This window comes from Meles meles, chromosome 5, assembly GCF_922984935.1.
Source record: "Meles meles chromosome 5, mMelMel3.1 paternal haplotype, whole genome shotgun sequence".
NCBI classification, from domain to species: Eukaryota; Metazoa; Chordata; class Mammalia; order Carnivora; family Mustelidae; genus Meles; species Meles meles.
In genome coordinates this window covers 119,909,528-119,934,342 of record NC_060070.1, presented here as the reverse complement: position 1 = coordinate 119,934,342, position 24,815 = coordinate 119,909,528, and the positions used below count along the sequence as shown (strand labels likewise).

Sequence of the window (24,815 nt, the reverse complement as noted above, 5' to 3'; positions counted from 1 at the left end):
AGTGCCCAGGCCAAGTGGTTTGACAGGTCTGGTGGCCCCAGCCCTGCTGACGCCCACATGTTCGCAGCTGCTGTGTGGCACTTTGCTGGGTCGTGGGCAGGGGTCTGAGCATAGTAGTCCGGCAAAGGGAGGATGTTCCCAGCCTCAACAGCTCCAATTCTGTTCTGGAAAAACAGCCCAGAGGCAGGGAGAAAACTGAAGATGGGGCTTTACTTCTTACAGAGTGAAATGGGGGTGCCTGGCAGTAGGAGAGGAGAAGGCCTATCTGGGCCCTGAGAGTGAGTGAGACTTGACATCTCAGGTTTCTTCTGGACCACTCTGGTCTGCACATGGGCTGGTGTTGCATGGCGGGGCCAGGAATTCATGGCTATGAACAGGATGATTTCCATAAGCTGTGTGTCACTGTGGGCCTGACTGGGTCATACTTGTTTTCCTGTGGGATCCCAGTCCTGGTGCGACCTGGCAGATGCTGTCTGGGCCACAGAGCAAGCTAGCTTCCTGTGTGTCCCCTCAAGGCTGCCCTGCTCCTCTCCCTTCCTCCACTCCTGAGCTATAATTAAGTTCCTCCGTGAAACCGAATCCCTCAGCTGACACACGCTTGTAACGGCAGTCCTGGTCATTGGGCAGCTCGTCTGGGGTGATTCTTGGGGCTGGTGTCTCAGCCTCCAGACGGTCCTGGGTAGGTCTGTGTGGGAGGTGGAGACCCGCCAGGAAAGGGGTGGGTCTGGTGAGGCAAGGGCAGGCCTTGCCCAAGAGTCAAAAAGTGGGAAGCCATGGGGGTGATGAAGGGCTGGTAAGCAGCCAGAGAGTGCCAGGGGACACAGAGGGTAGAGGAGGACCGGCTGCCTTGCAGGGTGAGAAGGCGTGGACGGGGACAAGCTTTTGAATCACTGAACTACGAGGCAGAATGTGAACGGCTTATGTTACTTTTTTTTTTTTTTTTAATTTGAGAAAGAGAGAGAGAAGGAGCAGAGGGAGAAGCAGACTGCAGACTTCCTTGCTGAACAAGGACTCATTCCTAGGACTCCAGGATCATGACCAGAGCCAAAGGCAGATGCCTGACCGACTGAGCCACCCAGGCGCCCGGTTCATGTTACATTCCATATTTTTTTCCAGCATTTTAAAATTGAGATCTACTTCGCATAACATAAAATTCACTACTTTAAAGTGTGCACTTCAGTGGTTTGCTATGTTGTATCACCACTAATTCCAGAACATTCCCATCACCCCCAAAACAAACCCTATGCCTATTAATAGTTAGTCCCAGTACTACACTTCCTTCAGCCATCACTTGGCAGCCACTAATCTATCCTTCTCTAGGGATTTCCCTATTTTAGACATTTCGTATAAATGAAATCATACAACATGTGGCGTTTTGTGTCTGTCTTCTTTCAGTCAGCATAATGTTGTAAAGGTTCATCTGTGTGCTTGCTCAGTAGCACGTAATGGTACTTCATTCTTCTTTATTTCTACTTGATGTAAAGTACATTTTGCTTATCCATTGGGTTGCTTCGAGTTTTTGGCTGCTATAAACATTCCTTTACAGGCTTTTGTGTGCACATACGCTTTCAGTTCTTTTGGGAATAAGGGCTGGGATTGCTGGGTCATGTGTGACTCTGTGTGTGACACTTTGAGGAACTACCAAAATGGCGGCACAGCGCCCTCACTGTATTTATTTATTTGTTTGTTATGTTTATTGGCTATTTCTTTTTCATTGTAAAATAGACATAACATAAAATTTACTATTTTATCCCTTCATTAAATGTACAGTTCAGCGGCATTAAGTACGGTCACACTGTTGTTCACCATCACCACCGTCCATCTCCAGAACTTTTTCGTCTTGGGAAAATGAAACTTTGTAGGTAATGCCCCACCCCACCCCTTGCCCCCAGCGCCTGGCAACCACTGCCCTCCTTTCTGTATCTAGGCATTTGACTAGGCTCAGTAGGTCATGAGTGGAATCATCCAATAGTTTTGCTTTTGTGATTGGCTTACCTCACCTAACATAATGGCTTCAGGATGCATCCATGTTATTGTTTAAGTTGATTTCCTTACCTTTTAAGGCTGAAAAACTCCCCTATATCTGTATACAGGCATACCTTGTTTTATTGCACTTCATTTTATTGTGCTTTGGAGAGAAATTCCTTTTTTATTTATTTATTTATTTATTTATTTATTTATTTATTTACACAAAGTGAAGGCTTGTGGCAGCCCTGCTGAGAGCAAGTCTCTCGGCCCCATTTTTCCAACAGCATTTGCTCATTTCATGTCATTGTGTCCTATTCTGGTAATAATTGCAATTTTTTAAACCTTTTCATTTTTATTAAATTTGTTGTGGTGATCTGTGATTAGTGATTATGACTCACTGAAAGCTCAGATGATGCTTAGCATTTCATAGCAATCAAGTATTTTGTAATTAAGCTATGTCCATTTTTTTTTTCATTTATTTGTTTATTTACAGCATAACAGTGTTCATTGTTTTGGCATCACACCCAGTGATCCATGCAGTACGTGCCCTCCCTATTACCCACCACCTGGTTCCTCAACCTCCCCCCCCCCCCCGCCCCTTCAAAACCCTCTGGTTGTTTTTCAGAGTCCATAGTCTCTCATGGTTCATCTCCCTTTCCAGTTTCCCTCAACTCCCTCTCCTCTCCATCTCCCCATGTCCTCCATGTTATTTGTTATGCTCCACAAATAAGTGAGACCATATGATACTTGACTCTCTCTGCTTGACTTATTTCGCTCAGCATAATTTCTTCCAGTCCCGTCCATGTTGCTACAAAAGTTGGGTATTCATCCTTTCTGATGGAGGCATAATACTCCATCGTGTATATGTACCACATCTTCCTTATCCATTCATCCGTTGAAGGGCATCTTGGTTCTTTCCACAGTTTGGCAACCGTAGCCATTGCTGTGATAAACATTGGGGTACAGATGGCCCTTCTTTTCACTACATCTGTATCTTTGGGGTAAATACCCAGCAGTGCAATTGCAGGGTCATAGGGAAGCTCTATTCTTAATTTCTTGAGGAGTCTCCACACTGTTCTCCAAAGTGGCTGCACCAACTTGCATTCCCACCAACAGTGTAAGAGGGTTCCCCTTTCTCCACATCCTCTCCAACACACGTTGTTTCCTGTCTTGCTAATTTTGGCCATTCTAACTGGTGTCAGGTGGTATCTCAATGTTGTTTTAATTTGAATCTCCCTGATGGCTAGTGATGATGAACATTTTTTCATGTGTCTGAAGGCTATGTCCATTTTTTAAGACATTATGCTGTTGCACACTTACTAGCCTACGCTATAGGGTAAGCAGAATTTACTTGCCCTGGGAAACCAAAAACACTTTATCGTGATGTGTGCTTGATTGCAGTGGTCTGGGACTGAACCTACAAGTATCTGGGAGGTATGCCTCCAGCGCATTTTGTTTATTCGTTCATCTGTCGATGATCCGTTCATCTGTAGCTTTCAGCTTTTGGCTTTGTGAATGTGCTGCTATAAATATGGATGTAAAAATATCTGTTTAGGTCCTTGTTTTCAGTGTCTTGGGTTCTATATACCCAGGAGTAGAATTGCTGGGTCATGTGCTAATTTTAGTTTTAATTTTTTAAGGAACCGCCATACTGTTTTCCATAGTGGCTATGCTGTTTGACATTCCCAACAACAGTGTACAAGAGTTCCCATGCCCTCCCTCTTGATTGATAGTTTGAGTATAGAATCCTTAGAATTTTGAGGTCACTCCTCTATGTTTTAGTATGAATAATGAAGTTAACTGGCTTTTGGGTACTTTGTAGTAGGTAATCTGTTTTTTTCCTCTCTGAAAGATGTCAGGATTTTCTTTATTCTTGGAGTTCAGGCATACCACCAGGATATAACCAGGTATTTATCTTCTTTCCTTAATATCTGCAGGGCCCTAATGGCTGAAGAGTCCTTGGGAAATTTTCTACTATTTGTTTCTTCAGTGTCCCTAACCTCTACTTCTAGAACTCTGAATAGACTTTGGACTTTTGGACTTTTTGGTTCACTGCTAGTGTGTAGAAAGGTGATTGATTTTTAAAAAACGATTATTGACATGCAATATTGTATTAGTTTCAGGTGTACAACAAAGTGATTTAATATAGACATTAGAAAATAAGTCACCATAGTAAGTCAAGTTACCATCTGTCACCAAACAAATATTGTTACCATATTATTGACTATATTCCCAATGTGTACAGTATATCCTCATGTCTTGTTTATTTTATAACTGGAAGTTTGTACCTCTTAATCTCTGTCACCTGTTTGATCTATCCCCGCCCCGGGACCCATCAGCTTTGATCTTTGTATCTATGAATCCCTTTCTGTTTTGTTTGATTGTTTGCTTTTTAGATTCCACATATAAATGAAATTGCATGGTATCTGTCTTTCTCTGTCTGACTTAGTTCAGTTAGCACAATATCCTGTAGGTCCATTCACGTTATTACACATGGCAAGATTCTATTCTTTCTGATGGCTAAATGATATTCCATTGTGTGGAATACCAGTGGACATTTAAGTTGTTTCCATATCTTGGCTATTGTAAATAATGTTGCAGTGAACATAGGGGTACATATGTCTTCTCAAGTTAGTGTTTTTATTTATTTATTTGAGAGAGCAAGTGAGCAAGAGCACAAGCATTATGGGAGGAGGCAGAGGGAGAGGAAGAAGCAGACTCCCCACTGAGCAGGGAGTCCGATGTGGGGCTCGATTCTAGGACCCTGAGATCATGACCTGAACCGAAGGCAGAGGCCTAACCCACTGAGCCACCCAGGCGCCCTCGTAGTATGGACATTTTAACAATAGTAATTCTTCCAATCCATGAGCAGGGTATATTTTTCCTTTATTTGTGTTGTCTTCAATATTTTTCAGCAGTGTCTTACAGTTTTTACAGTATGGGTGTTTCACTTCCTTGGCTGAATTTATTCCTAGATATTTTATTCTTTTTGATGCAATTGTAAATTTTCTTAATTTCTTTTTCCTATAGTTCATTATTAGTATACAGAAATGCAACAAATTTCTGCATATTGATTTTATATCCAGCAACTTTACTGAATTCATTTATTAGTTTCGTGGTGTAGGCTTTAAGGTTTTCTATGAAAGTATCATGTCATCTACGAAAGAGTGACAGTTTTACTTGTTCTTTTCCAGTTTGGGTGCCTTTTATTTCTTTTTCTTGCCTAATTCTTGTGGCTAGGACTTACAATACTGTGTTGAATAAAAATGGCAAGATTGGGCATCCTTGTCTTGTTTCCAATCTTAGAGAAAAGGCTTTCAGCTTTTCATCACTGAGTATGATGTTAGCTGTGGGCTTGTCATATATGGCCCTTATTATGTTGAGACATGTTCCCTTTATATCCACTTTGTTAAGTTTTTATCATAAACTGATGTTAAATTTTGTTAAATGCTTTTTCTGCATCTATTGAGATGATTCTATGATTTTACTTTTCATTTTGTTTAACGTAGTGTATTATGATGATTTGTGGATAACGAACCATCCTAGCTTCTCTGGAATAAATCCCACTTGATCATGGTGTCTGATCTTTTTAATGTATTGTTGAATTCAGTTTGCTAATATTTTGTTGAGGATTTTTTGATTAATTTTATATATCAATCTTTTATCATTCAAACTTGCTAAATTTATTTATTCATTCTAGTAGATTTTTTAGTGACTTTCTTAGGATTTTCTAAGACCATGTCATGTAAGATCATGTCATCTGCTAATATAGTTTTACTTTTTCCTTTCCAATCCAGATAACTTTTCGTTCTTTTCCTCTTTCCTAATTACCTTGGCTACAATCTACAGTACAGTATTGAACAGACATGGTTAGAGTGGACATCCTTGTCTTATTCCTCATCTCAGGGGGAAAGCTCGCAGTCTTTGGAGCTGTTTATTTTTGAATAGGTAATTATTGACATGCTACAAAATTCACAAGGTGTTCCCTCTTTCCCTCCCCTGTCTCTCAGCTGCTCAGTCTCCCCTCATGGAGGCAGCCCTCTTGGTCACTTTCATTTATGAGCATGTAACTTTATATTATTCTATTATTATGTTATTACCTTTCAGGCAGATGGCCGTCTGCCTTGTTCACTGGTCTGCTGCTTGCTTTACATATTGTATCTTGTGCCTGCTGGCATACTAGTACACTGTGGAGCTTCCTCATTCTTTTTTCCTTCTCCCTCATTTGTTGTGTGGGTGTGTCAGTCTCTAGTCACGATGTCCAGGTGATTTCCAGTCTTTGGCTCTAGTGAGTAACCTTGCCATGTGTCATTTTGCACACAGATAAACAGATTGACAGTGATACAGTGTGACAGATGCAGAGATGGAGACCTTGGAAGAGCTTGGGGGAAGAGGAAAAGGCTCCTGGACAAGGCTGGTAGATGGCACTTTAAGAAAAGCCTCAGGCTGAACACCGGTATGGGAGGTAGTCCTGGCGGGCTGGGAAGGTCACACTAGGTGAGATTTGGGAAGGGCAAATGTGAGTAAAGGAGCAACAGCTCAGATGTGTTTGGGAAAATCAAGAGTATTAGTTATCTATTGCCTTCTAACAAATGACCCCAAAACTTAGTGGCGTAAAACGACATTTGTGATCTTGCGGTTTTTGTAGGTCAGGAGGAAGGTATTATAGTGAGCCGTTTTAGAAGACTGCTGCCAGCAGCAAGTCGTAGTGAGGATGGGATTTGCTAGGGCAGGCCAGCATGACAGTGTGCAGCCATTATTGTAGCTAATCTGACATGCTTGGCTGAGAAGCTGAGATTGATGCGAGAACAGTGGGAACCAGCGAGGGCCCTTGAGTAGGAGAGTAATGTGGTAGCTGTCATCTTGGACAATTAAAGCGCTAGCATTATGCTAGAGAGGTCAAAATGGAGAGAGATACACAGCAGGAGAATGAGATGAGGAGATATCTGTATTAACTTAGGTGAAAAAGGTTGCTTTGTACTGAGCACTTTCTTTGAACTGTGTGCTTTGGGCTCTAGGTTTTCTTATCTTAGAAAGGACTACAAATTTAGTTTGCAGCTAAGGAGACTAACCTCAAAGAGATAAGAAGCTTGTGTATGGTCCCCAGCTAGTAAGTTGCAGAGTGGCACTCCTATCTGCCTGGCCTTGAAGACTGCCTTTTGGGGGCCATGGAGATAGAGAGATGGGGGTGATTGGAGAGGTAAGGTCTTGGCTGTTCCTGGGTGCTAAAGAGAGACAGAGGAGTCTGAGAGGTTGACTTTTTGAACCTAGGTGACTAGGACAAAGAAGACACTGTGACAGGAAGAAGAGAGACCAGAGGGGACACTGGTGTGGTGGGAGAAGGTGAGTCATCCTTGGAACACTGGGTACTTGTTGTCAGGGTCCCTCCCAGTTGTAGGGGAATCATAAATAGTTCCTGTACTTTGTATATGAGGTGCCCTTGGCCAAAAAGGGCTCCAGAAGTGGGAGCTTATTGGTAAAAGGGTACTTACTGTGGGGCTGTTGTTTGGTCGAACACTGGGTTTACACGTTCTCTCAGCAGCTTGTACACTCCATGGTGGGGCCTCTGCCAAAGGCCGCTGGTCAGAGCAGTCACTGGCCAGCCCAGATTCAAGGAGAGGAACTAGACTCTGCATCTTGAGGCAGGAGTAGCAAGGGGATGGTAGCTATCTTTAATCCACAGATAGCTGGTGATAGAGAGCAGGGATTTGAACCCAAATCTATGAGTCTGACCCAGAGCTCTTTCTGCCACACCACACCATGTCCCTTTCTGCTGCTGATTCCTTGGGGGCTGCAGAGCTTGCTGGCTCGTATTTGTGTTGTTAGAGGGCAATGATTCTTCCTTTAGTCTCCCAGAGTAGAAGTGGCACTGGTTACCCATTTTTCCCAGGGGAACATCCAAGATCACCCTGAGAGAACTGTCTAGAACAGACTTTTTCATAGGGATTTGCTAGCTGCCTTCCCAGGCTCTAACACCTATTGCTAGACATGCATGGAATTTCCCCCATGGAGTTTCCCTTTCTGCACTTAGTAGCCTTTGATCCCCAGCACTGGCCCTGTGGGATCCTTGTGGCTTTGCAGCGAGATGTGCAGGCTAGCCTTGTCACTGGTTGTCTCAGAAAGTATCTAGTTCCATGATTCCGAAACATGGCTCAGCCGGCAGATCCACCAGGGAATTTTGTAGAAAAATGTAGATTCCTGGCCCTTGTTTCAGGCCTCTTGAATTAGGATTTCTAGGAATGATGTCCAGAAATCTGCATTATAAAGCTCCCCATAGACTTGAGGCAGCAAACCTGATTGGGGAAACCACTGACTTCTCAGAAAGGTGCCTCTGAGATCGTTGGTCAGAGGAGTCAGTGGGACCTGACAGTGATGGTCCTGAGGGCCTCATACTTCACAACCAGAAATGACTCCTGAACACATCCAGGAGGTTTCTGACCGCATCTGCTCAAATCTTTGACATTCTTCTGCATTCTTTGATAGTATCTGAACTTTATGGTGACGACTGGTTTTCTTTCTTTTTTTGTGGGTGGGGGTGTGTGGAGAAGGGCAGAGGGAAAGAGAAGGGGAAAGAAGTAGACTCCATGCCCAGCATGGAGCCTGACGTGGGACTCTGTCCCATGACCTGAGCCAAAGTCAGGGTCGGATGCTTAACCACCTGTGCCACCCAGGCGCCCCACTGGTTTTCTTTTAAAGCATTTGCAGAGGGGAGTAAGTTCTGCCAGCAGTTGGCAGACCCTTCTTTTTTTTTTTTTTTTTTTTAAAGATTTTATTTATTTACTTGACAGAGATCACAAGTAGGCAGAGAGGCAAGCAGAGAGAAAGGAAGGGAAGCAGGAAGCAGGCTCCCCACTGAGCAGAGAGCCTGATTCTGGGCTCGATCCCAGGAATCTGGGATCATGACCTGAGTCGAAGGCAGAGGCTTTAACCCACTGAGCCACCCAGTCACCCCTTGGCAGACCCTTCTTTTTTTTTTTTTTTTTTTTTAAGATTTTTTATTTTTTTGACAGAGATTACAAGTAGGCAGAGAGGCAGGCAGAGAGAGAGAGAGAGGAGGAAGCAGGCTCCCAGCCAAGCAGAGAGCCCGATGCGGGGCTTGATCCCAGGACCCTGGGATCATGACCTGAGCCGAATGCAGAGGCTTTAACCCGCTGAGCCACCCAGGCGCCCCTTGGCAGACCCTTCTTAACTGGGACCTACTTGGTCTGATTTATCTGGAATATACAATTTGTTGGCTTAGTTCTCTGGTTATCTTTTTTTTTTAAATATTTTATTTATTTGACAGAAATCACAACTAGGCAGAGAGGCAGGCAGAGAGAGAAGAGGAAGCAGGCTCCCTGCAGTGCAGAGAGCCCGATGCAGGGCTCTATCCCAGGACTCTGGGATCATGACCTGAGCCGAAAGCAGAGGGTTTATGTACCAGTGCAGAGAGCCCGATGCAGGGCTCTATCCCAGGACTCTGGGATCATGACCTGAGCCGAAAGCAGAGGGTTTATGTACCAGCCACCCAGGCGCCCCAGTTCTCTGGTTATCTTTGGTGCAAAGACTGTGACAACCCTAGATATAGCCAAGTTAAGACAATAGTCAGACCTTTCTAGTTCTGCATCTTGGATCTACTTAAGGTCCTCTTGTATCTTTTGAAACCCTAGATGATTGGTCAGTTAAACAACTAACGTCTTCATTTTAGAATATTTGGAAAATACAGAGAAATATAAAGAAGAAAATAAAAGCTACTTTAGAATCTTCCTCCCAGAGAATTACCACGGTCAATATTTTCATGAATATTCATTCTTTCCTGCCTTCTCTCTCTCTCTCTCTCTCTCTCTCACACACACACACACACACATACCTTCCTACACTATCTTTTTGAAAACCACGTTGAAGTCATATTGTGATACTATTATTTAGTAGCTTTACTGAGATAGAATTCAGATACCATGAAGCTCATCAGTTAAAATGTACAATTTGATGGTTTTGAGTATATTTGCAGAGCTGTGTAACCATTGCTCTAATTTAATTTTAGAACCTTTTCATCATCCTAGAAGGCAGTCTTGTATCCATTAGCATTCACTCCCCATTATCTCGTCCCCTGCCCCCAGCCCAAGGCAACCATTCAGCTACTTGTTGTTTCCACAGATTTGCCTTCTCTGGACATTTTATAGAAATGGGGTTATACAATATGTCGTCTTTTGTGATTGTCTTCTTTCACCGAACATAATTGTGATACTTTAAACATTTATATCACTAGCAATTTGGATATAGTTTTCAAGAATGCATTTTTAATTTAATTTTGTTTTATTCTAAGATTTTACTTATTTACTTGAAATTTGAGAGAGAGAGCACAAGGAGCGGGTAATGCAGGGAAGAGGGAGAGGAGAAGCAGACTTCCCGCTGAGCAGGGACCTCCCCTCTAGGGCGTAGGCGCCCCAAGAATGCATTTTTAACAAAGCAGAATAGTATTCCGTCTTATGAGTGTATCTGAGCTTATATAACCAGTTCTGCTGATAATTATTTATCATCTTCTGCTATTATATCTAATGCTTCCTGTACTCAAAAATCATCTTGTTTGTTAATTTATTGCTTAACTGTTAGGGCACCTGGATGGTTCACTTGTTGAGTGTCGGCCTCTTGGTTTCTGGTTGGGTCATGATCTTGGGTTCGTGGGATTGAGGCCCCCCACATTGGGGAGGAGGGTCTTGAAATTCTTTCTACCTCCCTCTCTCCCAGCCCTGCTCCTTTCCTTCCTTGCTCACGTGAGCACTCTCTCTCTCTCTAGAATAAAAAAATAAAATCTTTTTAAAAAACCTTATTGCTAGGGTCACCTGGGTGGCTCAGTGGGTTAACCCTCTGCCTTTGGCTCAGGTCATGATCTCAGGGTCCTGGGATCGAGCCCCACATCAGGCTCCCTGCTCAGTGGGAAACCTGTTTCCCTCTCTCTCTCTCTCTCTCTCTCTCTCTGCCTGGCTGCCTCTCAGTGTACTTAGGATCTCTCTCTGTCAAATAAATAAATAAAATCTTTTTTTTTTTTTTAAAGATTTATTTGTTTGACAGATAGAGGTTACAAGTAGGCAGAGAGGCAGGCAGAGAGAGAGAGAGGAGGAAGCAGGCTCCCAGCCAAGCAGAGAGCCTGATGTGGGGCTCGATCCCAGGACGCTGGGATCATGACCTGAGCCTAAGGCAGAGGCTTTAACCTACTGAGCCACCCAGGTGCCCCAATAAATAAAATCTTAAAAAAAAACAACAACAAAACTTACTGCTAATCTGTCTGAATTCCTCACTAGAACAGAAGCCCTTTGAGGATACCCACTTTGTCTTGTTAACATTGTCTCCCCACTCCCCAGCCTTGTTCCAGGCTAGTTGGTAGGTATTCAGTTTTAAGAGTGTCTGTTTGTTTGTATATAATTTGAATGAACCAGAATGTTAAGGCCATTGATAAACTTCACCAAACTGCCAAATTCCAGAGAGGTATATTAATTTACCTGTCTGCAGTCTGCAAGAGTGCTTGACTTTATAAAGCTAATTTATAGCGGAAGCCCTGTGATGTTTTGTAAATTGGCACTCTCTGACCTGTGAGCCAGTTAGTTTAGGAGTACGTACTCATCTGTCCCCTTCTGTGGGCCTCAGAAGTTCTGTCTGTTGGGTAAGATGGCGGCTCTGACCTCTTGGGTCTTCTTCATGGCCCTGTGGTACTGTGTGGTTCCCCATTGCCCTTAGAGAGGCTGCGAGGCATTTTCTGACCACGTGCCCTGTGGTGTGTGGATGTGCTGGGGAGTGAGTAGAGTTGGATTGGTTAAGTATGTATAGAGCATTGGTTCCAGCTGCTGATTGAAACACCATTTGAGAGGCGTCTGTGTGGCTCCGTGGGTTAAGCCTCTGCTTTCAGCTTGGGTCATGATCTCAGGATCCTGGGATCGAGCCCCTCATCGGGCTCTCTGCTCAGCAGGAAGCCCGCTTCCCCTTCTGTTTCTGCCTTCTTCTCTGACCTCTCTGTCAAATAAATAAAAATAAAAAAAGAAACATCATTTGAAGTCATCGGGAGAGATATCACTCTGGAAGTCATGTGTCTTCACAAATAGAACTGAAGAAATGCTTCCAGGAAGTGACACAGTCAGCCCAGTGTGCCCCCTCTGAGGATGGTGGGCACCGCCAGGGCTGGTAGACACTGCCCGAGTCACTGCAGGCCTCAGGCCCTGCTCCTGTCTACACAGTTCCTGTCTGGGAAAGCCGGCTACCCACCCATGCGGATGAGCTGCCCCGAGAGCTGCCAGGGCTGCAGGCAGGTCTCCCCAGGTCGGGGCGGCAGTCCTTTTCTCTGCAGATGAGCTGTGGCATCTGCGTGTCTTCTAGGGAAGCATGTGGAACAGACACGGGATTTGAAGGAAGAGCCGGTTGGCCGGGATGGTGCTTGTGTGTAGCAGAGAGCCCATGTGTCCTTGTGTGGGGTCAGTTAGAGCCCTGGCAGTTCACCTTCTCCCACAAATGCTGGCTGCTTCTCCTCTTATTCACCTCCTATGACTTTCAGATCACATTCCACGTAGAGTCTGTGCCAACCCTTCGCCCGCTCACCCACGTCTCTCTCCTGGGATCCTGCCTCTTGGAACCACGGACATCACAAGTGCTACAGATGCCATCACTTCTGTTTTTTGTGTCTCCTAAATTTCTCCTGCTTGGTCTCCTACACAGCTGTTCACTGTTTGAGTCGTACTTCAGCTCGCTCCGTGCCCACTGCCGTGTTAGACTGTAGAAATAGGCAGCAGAAAGAGATCGGCCTGCCCTCTCCCAGGCGAACCATCTCCCTCCTTGCCTTGGCCCCGGGTCCCTTCCTCTCTGTGCCTTTGCTATCCTCCTTCCTCTTCCTCTTTCCTCTGTCTGCCCGTGAGTGTGCTGAGTGCTCTGTCCTTTCTCGGCTCCTCTCACCCTCTTGGTCCTTCCTGGCTAAGAACTTCTTCCCTTGTAGGGAAAAATACTGAACTTCTTCCCTTTTTTTTTTTACTTAGAGATTTTATTTATTCATTTGAAAGAAAGAACACAAGCATGGGGAGGGGCAGCGGGAGAGGAAGAAGCAGACTCCCTGATGAGCAGGGAGCCCGACATAGGGCTCAATCCCAGGACCCTGAGATCATGACCTGAGCTGACGGCAAGACGCTTAACTGACTGAGCCACCCAGGTGCCCCAAAATACTGAACTTCTTGCCACAAATCCTTTTCTGCTGAATGCCAGACCTATATGTCCCCCTGGCTACTGGAGTGCTCAGTTTTCAAGGCAGAACTCACCTCTGTCCCCTTCCTTCCCTTGTCTCCGTTTTATTCCGAACATACCATTCTCAGTTCCTGGGAGCTGAGTGACGGCTTGAACCCTTCTCTCTTCTACCATCCACAGGTGTCCCTCCCATTCTATCAGTGTGTATCCCCACTCTTCTGATTTCACCTCTCATGGTTTGCATAGTGGCTGCCCAAGGGACATGTCCGTGTCCTAATCCACAGAACCTGTGAATGTGACCTTCTTTGGAAAATGGTTCTTTGCGGGATTCTTGCCTACACTGTGGCTAGGTACAAGCTCGTGCTTGCTGACCTCTGGGCCTTCCCTCAGCCTGGAATAGGGATAGTGTTCCCAGTGCACAGTGATTCCATGTTCTTTATTTCGTTCAGTCTTCTCAAGTCCAAAGGCAGGGTTCTCTGCCTTCCTCTTCCTCCACATTCCTAGGTCTGGAGAAGATGTTCAAGGCTTTATGTCTGTCTAGCAGCTACAAGTGCAGTCTAGGTTTGGATTCTGGTTCTCTCACTCATTAGCTGAGGGCCTTTGACAGTTTATGAACCCCCTTGAGCTTCAGTTTCCTCTTCAAGAAAATGGGGCTGATGGATTGTCACGCAGGTTAGGTTATGTGGTAGTGTCTAGCACTGTGCTTGACACTGTTTAAAACTGGAGAGATTCACTGAGCTTCTACAGCGAGCACTCAAGCTGGGGCAAGCCCAGGACCTCTGACTCAAAGCCAGCCCCTCCCTCTGTCGTCCTGCTGCAGCGTTCTCATCCATGTGCTGTGCTTGGTGCTAGCTGTGGCAGGGGTCTATGAGGATGTGATCGTCTAGGAGCGTAAGCAGAGCATGTATACACGTGATGTGGTATGACAAAGCAATTATAAGTACGGGCTCTGGAGGAGTGCCTGGGCAGCTCAGTCGGTTGAACTTCCCACTTTTGGTTTTGGCTCAGGTCATGATCTCAGGGTCGTGGGATTGAGCCCCCTGTGGGGCTCTGTGCTCCGCACAGAATCTGCTCAAGGTTCTCTTTCCCTCTGTCCCCTCCTTGCTCGCACTCGCTCTCTAAAATAAACAAGTAAATTTTTTTTTTTTTTAAGATTTTATTTTTTATTTGAGCGATAGAACAATCAGTGGGGAGGAGCAGAAGGAGAAGGAGAAACAGACTATCCCCTGAGCAGGGAGTCTGATGCTGGACTCCATCCAAGAACCCTGGGATCATGACATGAGCTGAAGGCAGACGCTTAACCAACTGAGCCACCCAGGCGCCCCAATAAATAAAATCTTTAAAAAAAGAATGTGGGCTCTGGAGATTGACGTGGTGGATTCAAATTCAGGCTCAGTGACCATACCTCAGTGACCTTGAGCAAGTTCTCTTTGCCTTTCTAAGCCTCAGTTTCCTCACCTGTGAACTGAGAATAAGTGGTACACACCTTAGAAGGTAATTGAAAGGATTGAATGAAAGCATGCTCATAAAAAACATTTGGTGCGTGCCTGCCTCTTTATAAGCCCTAATAAATATTGTTAGAAAGGACCAGCTCCCACTATGGAGAGCAGTAAGTGCTTTGAGGCCCTGAGCCCCTGGGAGGCACAATTGTAGAAATCCTGGTGCTCCTAGAATTATGTAACAAGGGGACATGCAGAAAGAACATTTCCAATGTTGCCTCTTCTGTGAACTCAAGATTCTTCCCCTGCACTGCACAGGGGAGCTTGTCATTCTTAAACCCAGAGCTCTTGGTATTTCTCTTCTGGGGGTTGTTCTAGTCTTTTTTGTATTATGGTTGTTCTTTATACCAACGCACACCCCCTGGGAGCAGGATTGGGCACTGGGTAACTATTTGATTATTGGAGTTGAACCTGGGGGGATTCAGCAGTGGGAGTAGTCAACCCACTGCTAGCAAACCAGGGGGACCCTCTGGCTCCTGACCCCCACTTCTAGCGAGTCTTTTTCCCGTGGCCATGAGATGCAGGGTTCCTTCTTCCAAAGAGCTTTCCACTCTGTACATGGGACCTGACGTGGCTCCTGAAGCCCTGTGCACTGCCCCTCTTGGAGTCAGTTGCTGCCTCTCTCACCATCCAACAGGGGCATTGTTTGGATGGACCAAGCATCAAAAGGAGATACAGGTTTAATGCCAAGGTCATTGTAATTCTTGGGACTAGCACCTGGGATTTGGTTGTTTGGGGGATTTTTTTTTTTTTTTAAGAAACAAGATTTTATACATTCCTTTTTTTTTTGGTAGGGGGAAAGGGAGAGAAGCAGACCCTGTGCCGAGTGTGGAGCCTGATTCGGGGTTCAGTCTCACAACCCTGAGATCATGACTTCAGCCAAAATCAAGAGTCAAATGTTTAACCAACTGAGCCATACAATCGCCCCCAGGAATTATGTACATTCTTAATACTGAGTGTTAAGATTCTTCTCTGGAAAACTGCAGAATAACCCACACTGAACTTGTGACTATCTGTAACTGCTCATGAAACATCATCACCTGGGGGTCTCTAGGGTTCCAGAAATTTAGTAGGCCCAAAGTGACCCCTGTATTTTTTGCCAGCCCTCCTCTTCCAGAGTCCCTGCCTTATTGGGAGTGTCCCCACTCCCCTGGTCACCTCGTAGTGGCCCTCCATTTTTTCCCTCTCTCCATGGTCTCTTTTATTCAGTCACCAAGTCTTGTTAATTTCCTTCTAAATATTTCTTCTGCTTTTTGCCTTAAAGTTGGATGACATTAGCGCTACTTCAGCTTGGGGCTTGTTATTTGCATTGATTTTCAACCTTCTGTTTCCTCATGTTCCAGGAGTTTTCTTTCATAAATAGAATGTGGCTGCATTTAAATTTTTAAATCAGATCTGAAAATCTGTCTTGAGTCAGTATGATTATTTACATTTTTGGTATTTGACTTAAATATATCATGTTTTTGCATACTTTCCTTATACTTTCCCTTTTTTGCCTATTTTTCTCCTTTCCTGCCTTCTGTTAGATTGCTGGAGTTTTCTTTATTCCCTTTACTGGTTTGGAAATTACACATCTTGGGGCATCTGGCTGGTTGGAGGAGCATGCAGCTCTTAAAGTCCAGGATACTTAACATCATACATTTATTTATTTATTTATAAAGACTTTATCTTTATTAGCGAGAGAATGAGCAGGGAGAGAGGGAGGGGGAGAAGAAGACTCCCCACTGACCAGGGAGCCTGACTTAGGGCTTGATCTGAGCATCCCCAAAGGTGGACACTTAACCGACTGAGCCACCCAGATGCCCTGTAACATCTTATATTTAATACTTTTTTAAATTCTGGGAAATTCTCAGGGTACCTGGCTGGCTCAGTCATTAGAGCATGTGACTCTTGATCTCAGGGTCATGAATTCAAGCCCCACATTGGGTATGGAGCCTACTTAAAATTTAAAATATATAAAAATAAAATAAATTCTGGAAATTCTTCTTTATCTCTTCAGTTCTCTCCCATTTCTCTACTCTGGCTTTCTGGAATTCCTCTTAGATATATGTTGACCGTTCTACCATTCAAGTCTCCGTATCTGTTTTTTTTGCTGTTTTAGCTCTTTAATGATCTTAAATGTTCTCATTACTAAGGCTCAGATTGTTTTATTATTTCTGGTTTGGGGGATGATACTACTCCTTTTTGGTCTCTTCCTCTTGGTGGTTTATTTCCTTGCATGGTTTATGACTTTGGGTTGTGAGCTCATCTTCAGGAAGGACTCTGCTTTAAGGGTAAGTGTTGTGTCTTGGGTTGTGAAACTATCCCTAAGAGCAGTTTGCTTCTGGTGGGGACATTGTTGTTTCAGTGGTCCTGGCTCAGTTTTGTGTTTCTTTTTGTTTTTTATTTGTTTGTTTGTTTTAAGATTTTATTTATTTGACAGAGAGAGAGAGCACAAGCAGGGGAGCAGCAGGCAGAGGGAGAAGCAGACCCCCTGCTGAGCAAGGAGCCTGATTCAGGGCTTGATCCCAGGACCCTGGGATCATGACCTGAGCCAAAAGCAGATTCTTTTTCTTTTTTTTTTTTTAATATTTATTTTTATTTGTTTATTTACAGCATAACAGTGTTCATTGTTTTGGCATCACACCCAGTGCTCCATGCAATACGTGCCCTCCCTATTACCCACCACCTGGTTCCTCAACCTCCCACCCCACCCCCACCCCCCTGCCGCCCCTTCATAACCCTCTGGTTGTTTTTCAGAGTCCATAGTCTCTCATGGTTCATCTCCCCTTCCAGTTTCCCTCAACTCCCTCTCCTCTCCATCTCCCCATGTCCTCCATGTTATTTGTTATGCTCCACAAATAAGTGAGACCATATGATACTTGACTCTCTCTCCAAAAGCAGATTCTTAACTGGCTGAGCCACCCAGACACCCTCTGGCTCAGTTCTTATGTTCATTTCTCGGTTTGGTGCCTCTTCACCGCTCTGTGAGTGTCAAATCAGGTTCAGTTCCATGGGTGTGGCTAGCTGAGCAGTTTAGCTTCTTATAGGTGACCTGTCCTCCAGTAGAGCCTTGGAGAAAGTGCCAGCTTCTTGTTGCTTTCCTAAACTGGGCAGCCCTTTGAGGCTCTCATCTTGGTATTGGGACTCGCAGCCACAGCCAGCCATTAAAACCACTTCAGATGTGGGTTCAAACGTCTGTGGGTCATTTTGGTGTCAGTTCCACTTACTGTTCATGTTTCCATTGTTCTTGTCATTTCTGGCACATAGGGTTATTTCTCTTTCAGATTTGGCTGTATGTTTAAGAATATCTGTTTTCTAGTATTTCTGTGTGACTGTAGTGGGACAGGGAAGGTCTTTCTTAATAATTCAGTCTACTCTATTGCTGAAAGATCAAGCCCACATTCTTCCCATCGTGTATGAAGCCCTTCGTGGTCAGCCTCTGCCTGTCCTGCAGCAACTTAGCTCTTTAATTTGTGTTTTGTTTTTTGTTTTTGTTTTGGGAGAGTACAGGTGAGAGAACAGGGGAAGGGGCAGAGAGAGAGGCAGAATATCTTAAGCATGCAGAGCATGGAGCCCGAGACAGGGCTCATCTCACTGCTCTGAGATCATGGTCTGAGCCAGAATCAAGAACTGGACGCTTAACTGAGCCACCCAGGCGCCCCTGCATAAACTTAACTCTTAAACTTTACACTTCAGCCAACTGAACTCTGCACACAATGTGTCCTGTGATGTTTGAAAAAAGCTTAGATTTTAGAATCCACCTGTTAGTTTTGGAACCTGTCTTCATCCTTTTGTAACTTGTGATTTCGGTCAAGTTACTGTCTTTGTGCCTCAAGTGTTCTCATCTGTAAAATGGCAGCACCAGGCATTATAGTAAGCTAATCCCTATTAACTCCCTCCATGGATGCTGTCTCCAGCAGGCCATACTCTCCGACCCCTGCACATGCTTGTCCCTCCTGAGAAGTGCTTGTCTCCCCATGACTTCCTTCCTTGATTCCCCTTGGCAGAGTGGCCATTACTCTGTCTGTGCTTGGGGTCTCTTTCTATAGTAATTATCACTCTGTGGGTGGCTGCTTGTTTATATGTGTCCCTCTGACCCCTTTTGAACAGGGTCTTGTTCTTCTTGGTGTTTGTTCTGTCTGTCACTTAGTGGCTGCTCCGTATTGCCTGTGGAATGGAACTGCATCGAATTTCTCTAGTCAAATAGAAGCAAGCTGGGAGTGGCAAAAGATACCAATGCAGAGAGAGAGAGAGAGAGAGAGAGAGAGAGAGAGCAGGTAGAGAGAGCAGGGAGTTCGTCTTTTTATAAGTTTTTTTTTTTTAAGATTTTATTTATTTGGTATATAGAGAGAGATCACAAGTAGATAGAGAGGCAAGCAGAGAGAGAGGGGGAAGCAGGCTCCCTGCCAAGCAGAGAGCCCCATGTGGGGCTCGATCCCAGGACCCCGAGACCATGACCTGAGCCGAAGGCAGAGGCCTAACCCACTGAGCCACCCAGGCGCCCCCGTCTTTTTATAAGTTTTATGCCCAGTTGATGGCAGTGTGGCGGGGGGACACGAGGTAGCAGTTCTCAATCTAGCTGCTGGTGCCAGAGACTTAAAGCAAGACTTAAAGCCAGAAAAAAGCCACGGAATCCTGCAAATTAAAGTGGTTTCTGGCCTTAAGGATGCATGCCCACATTCCGTCCCCAAACTTGCTTCTCCAAGTTCCGGGGAGAGTAATACAAACTTTATTATAATTATAATTTAATTTATATAGTATATATAATTATAAATTTATATAATTATAATTTAATTATAATCCCTAGTGGACCCTAAGAACCTCTAACTTAAGAATAAGACTGCAGTTCTGAACAGGACAGTTGCTTTAGGAGTGGACGGTTCTGTGTCGGGGCCTCCAAGGAGACCAGGGTGTAAAAACTCTGGTGTTCAGAGCTACGTGTCACCTATGCCCATGACTGAAAGCCCAGTTCAGGTTTCTGTCCCTTAGAAAGGATAGCTTGGGTAGGCCTGGGCCAGAGCTAAACAGGCCTGTGCCGGCCCTCTTTGGCTTTGCCTGAATCCTCTGGACTCCTGGGACTCCAAAACAGGAATAGCTTCAGAAGAGAAGGGAACCTGATCTTCGAAGATTCCCCAGAGGGTGTCTGGCAGACAGTAGTCTGGTGGGAGGATGAGGAATGACCGCACTGACTCTAAGTCCCCATGTCTGGGGCTTTAGGAATCAACCTCAACTCAGGGAGGCATAGGGCTAGGGGTTGGTGGATGGCTCGGCCAACACCTCAGTTCTCTTAGTTCTTTCCTGACCATTCTCAGTCTGTAGCCGTGAATTAAGAACCTGTATGCTCACTGCTGTGCTGGGCCTTCCTCCCGAAGACACCAAAACAGTAACAACACAGCCCCTCTCCTGGGACATGAGTTGAAGAGAATTTCTAGCACACAGGAAGCTGCAGGCGACCATGGGAGACCAACTCAGAGTGGTGCTTCTCTGTGCAAAGCTGGCCCTCACAACAGCCTAGTTCTCCTGCTTTGGGCGGTTTGGACCATCAGTATATTTTTTCTTGGGTGATTTGCTAGCACTGTTACAGACTGGTCTGAGATGTCTAGGGCCACCTTTTAGGTTTCTGAGGAATGGCCCCAAATGTGTCTTTATGAACTTGTCCTTCATCCCATTTCTTTACATAATGGCAGGTTAGTTTTACAGTGGCACTTGCTGGTCTCCTGGGGGCAGATCAGCAGCCAGCAATTGCTGCTTTTGAGGCATCAAGGATTTTCCCATGGACTCTCAGATTGTTCCTTTGCCTTTTCTAATCTGACTCCATTTTTCTAGGAGAGTACATCTCAAAGTGATTGCTGAATCAGGATCTCTGGGAGTGGACCTTGGAATCTGTTATTGAGGATTGGGGGGAAATTGAGCAAATTGAGGTCTGAAGTTGCTACAGGTGGATTTATGGATAGGGACTCCAAGTGGTTTAGGTAGTCTGTAGTCTCAGGTAGGTGTGGAAGCTCCACTAAGTCATAAATTATGGACCCAAGTTCCTTCCCGTTCCTTGCTCTCTCATTTTTAGGGTGTGACTGTTGTTCAATGTGGCTGTCATGGGCCTAGCTGTCACATCTGCATTCCAGGCAGCAGGATAGAGAAAGAAAGAGGGAAGAGTGATGTCTCCCCTCCCTCCCTTTTAAGGCTACATCAGGAATGTCTTCTGCCTCTACCACTTTCTGTGACTGAGGGGAAATTATTTAATATCTCAGAGCCACAGTTACCTCATTTGTAAAATGGGCATGATAGCACTGACCTCAGGGGGATGAGGATTAGAGAGGATCATCCATGTCTGGCATAATGCCCAGGCCACGGCACATGCTCTCTAAATGGTGACTGCTGTCGCAGCACATCTTGACACCGTTCCCTTCCCCTTCCCTGCATGGTCTCTGCCCTGCTTCTCGTCTTCCCCTTTCCTTTTCTCTGACACACTTCGCCCTGTATTCCTACCCTGCCTTCCCCCCACATCCCTCTCTTTTCTGCCCCTCATTTTCCTGCTCCCCTTCCTGCTGCCACCTTTATCCCCTACCACCTTGTACCACCTCATCCTTGCATTGTTTCTGTCCCTCTGTCTCCCTGGTGTCCCAAATTAATGGCAAATCATTGTTGTATTGCAAGGGCCAGAGAGGTTAGAGGTGGTGACTGGCCTTTGAACTGCAAGTCAGCGATGAGTAAGTTAAGAAAACATGTTTAATTGGTTTATTCATGAATCAGTTGCAAATTGCATTTGGCAGTTGGTAAGCAGAGATCAGAAAGAGCAGTGGCTTAGACCAGTAGAAGTTTATTCTGTTAGGTTTTTAAAAGAAATCTGGGGAAGCCTGGCCAGCCTCTCTGTTCTGCCATCCTTAGTGTGTGGCTTCCAAGCCCAGACCTGCATCATGATCTAAGATGGCTGCGGAGCTCCAGCCATCAAGTTAGGTTTCCAGGAAGGAGGGTGGTGAGGGGAAACAGAAAAGACGTATGCCAAGCTGTCTTCCTCCCTCTTCAGGAGCTTTCTTGGAAGTCCCCCTACCCCCAGTAGCTTCCACTTCCCTCTTTGGCCTCCCATAGCTGCAGGGGAGGCTGAGAAATCTTTTAGCTGGACATGTTGCCACCTGAAATAAAATCCAGATTCTATAACTAAGGGGAAAGGGGAGAGTGGATATTGGGTTAACGACTTGTAAGGAGAGTCTGCCACGATTCATTCAGCATGAATTTAGCACCTGCGGTCTGCTAGTTATTAGGACAGGCGAGGAAGTCCCCGTTCCAGAGGGGAGATACAGATATGTTAACAAGCACAGCCAGCGTGAGGGTCATAGAAAAAGAGGGGTGTCATGGAGGAAGGCACAAGCAAGCACACCTCGCACACCACATGCCCGCCGGGCCACCGAGGCATTCTCCTGAGTTTGTCATGCCAGCCTTCTTCTGTGCCTTCTCCTCTGCTCACTCTCACTTGTATTGCCGTCACCAGCGTGGTCATCGTCGCCAGGCTTGTTTTTGCCCCTTCGTTCTGGCCCCAGCCACAGCCCCTAGGACCTGAGGAAGTGGGAACAGTTGGCAGCTGAGCGGGCAGCTCTGGGCTGAGGCCACCCATCTGGAGATCCAGGTTGCAGGCCCACAGGCAGTTAGAGGCCAGGGGCAGGCACATGGCCCACTCTCACTCCGGGAACAGGGTGGCCATCAGGAGGGGTGTTCCTCACCAGCCCCCTGACATTGGCTATGCTTTGCTGTGTCCCTGGCAGCTTTTCATCAAATGAAACCTTTAGAGGAGTAAAATCCTTCTCCCAGTCCCATAAGATAGGCATGATTATTTCATCCTCATGAAGTAATCAGGTGCCTCTTTGACCTGTGGTCTCTTTGATTTTGATCTCAGGGATACCGCTGGCCCTCTCTCCTCCTCCGCCCCTCACCCAGTTCCCTTTGGGAATTCAGGGAGTCCCCCAGGGAGCTTGCTGCCAAGATTATTTTTAAAGATGTATTCTGGTCCTTAAGGATGTTATCTTTCAGGGATTACTAATGGGTTAAAAGGTTGACATTTATGACCCAGCACACTCATGAGCTTCACTGTGATCCTGGGCAAGTGACTTAACTCGGCCCTCCTCGGTTTCCTCACCTGCCAAATTGTGATCCTGGTTGTTACAGAGATTAAGAGGCACGTGGGAAGCACTTGGCCCACATCGGTTCTTGTGACTGCCCTTCCACACGGTGCCTGGAACGATAGATTGGGGCCAGGGCGTGGGAGGCCTTGGATGCCACAGGAAGGAGTTGGATTTTCTTTTTTCGGCACAGCGAGCTGCAAGAGATTTGCGAGTAGGGCTGTGACAGATCGTGTCCAGACTTAAGAAATGTCCCCGGAAGGAGGATGGAGTCTGGACTGCAACAAGGGAGTACCTGGGGGCAGTTTGGGGTGGGGGTGTCCAGGGCCCGAGCCAGCAAAGCCAGGGAAAGGGGACAAAGGACAGTTGAAGAGTCAGTAGTAAGGAAGGACCTGATGCTGATGTTTGAGCCCATGTGACACAGGGATGGCGTCCCACTGACAGGGACAAGGAGTGTGGGAGGAGTTGCAGGGGGAGGTAGCCAGAGAGGACATGAGCACTTGCTGCCTGCTGGGCATGAGGGGCAGGGCTGCCTGGGGCCTGACCTAGGGATCACTGGGTTTGGGAGGTGTGACAGGGTCCTGTGAGGCCTCTGTGTGCTGTTGAGGCAGTCAGCAGGTGAGAAGCCCAGGACGGAGATCTAAGGATGTGGTCACTGTGTGAAAACAACAGTGATGGTTTGTGCAGCAAGGAGGGGAGCCAGCCAGGGACAAAGCCAGGGAGGAGCATGAGGGGAGGGCCATCATTTTCAAGGCTGTTGAAGGAAGAGCCAGCAGCAGAGTGGGCAGTCCCTAGAAAGGCTGAAGAGAGAGGCAGAGCCCAGATCAAGAAGGGCCTTGTACGACCCAGCCAGGAGCTTGAGTTCATTCTTAGGGCAGCAGAAAGTTTTTGAGGAGTCCTAAGCACGAAAGTGGATGTGATTCAGTTTGTGATTTCAAAAGTCATTCTGGCTGTAGACTGGGGAGGGGGCAAAGAATGGAGGCAGGCACCCTTTTAGAAGATTGTTGTAGTCATTCATTTGAGGTGAACCAGGAGATACTGGGCACTTGGATGGACAGTACTTTGTTCACTGGGTTCCTGGACTGTTTGGATCTTGGGGGCTCCTTAGGGGATGAGGGAATAGCTCAGGGAGTCTGACTTCAAGGTTGAGATGTCAACCAAGAGGCCACCCAAGCATAAACCAGGAAGGTGATAATGGAACCCACCTCACTGCTCATCTGGCAGCTGGAGTTTCTTGGTTGACCTTGAAGCTCCTGTAATTCCTCAAAGTCAAGGATAAGGCTTCAGAGTGGGTGGTGCTGCAGATGAGAGAAAGAGACAGGCCCTTGAAGAAAGGTTGCTGCAGTCTTCTCTCCCACCTCTGGGAGAGCCGGGAAGCCCAGAAGCCCCCCTGGGGGCCCTTGTCCTTCTGCCCCTCCCCCTTAGGTGGCTTCTCCCAACCTTGCCTGGGCATGTTCATTGGGAGGTGGGGAAGCCAGGCCCCTTTGAGGCCCAGACCCGTTTGAGCCGCACAGCAGGGTGAGCAGCACTTTGCCCCCTGTGGCCCTAGGCTCTGAGCTCCTAGCTTTGGGCTGCTAAGCAGAAGGTAGCATTGCATCAGATGCTGCTCCTCCCGAAGCCCCAGGGGTTGGCACAGGTGAGCCACGGGCTGTTGTCATCTCTCTGACTTGTGCTGAAATTCTGCTGCCAGGCCTGTTTCGGTGTGTGCTTGGACTCTGGGGCCCAGAGTCCAGTTGTCAACAGGCTGTCCTCAGTTTACGCTCAGGATGAACTTCAGTCATTTTACCTTGTTTTATGTTAAAATGTCTGTTTATATAAAAATACCCTGCCGACAGGTGAGACAATTATAGGACCAAAAGCGGCTGAATGACTGTGGGACCGCAGCCCTACTCCCCGGGGGGTACAAGTAAGGGTGTTTGGTTTCTTGTGTATTCTTCCAAAATTTTCCATGCACAGACTCAAGTGTATATGTATTTCTCCTCTTCCTCCTCCCATCCTCTGTGGCAGTGGGAAGCATAGAAATTGTTTGGACACCTGGCTCCTTGCTTAAGTATAT

At 46.1% G+C, this 24,815-nt stretch overlaps 1 protein-coding gene across 3 annotated transcripts in view; it reads left to right on the top strand.

Annotated features, from left to right (window-relative positions):
• The window catches only part of PPARD (peroxisome proliferator activated receptor delta), an 82,556-nt gene that overhangs the window by 17,814 nt on the left and 39,927 nt on the right, over positions 1 to 24,815 (top strand). The window contains exon 1 of one of the 3 annotated variants that reach the window (XM_046006429.1): positions 7,240 to 7,311. The exons of the other annotated variants lie outside the window; for them this stretch is intronic. The gene's annotated coding sequence lies outside the window, so the exon portion shown is untranslated. Of the gene's footprint in view, positions 1 to 7,239; positions 7,312 to 24,815 lie in introns of those variants that run through there. 3 annotated transcript variants of the gene reach the window in all.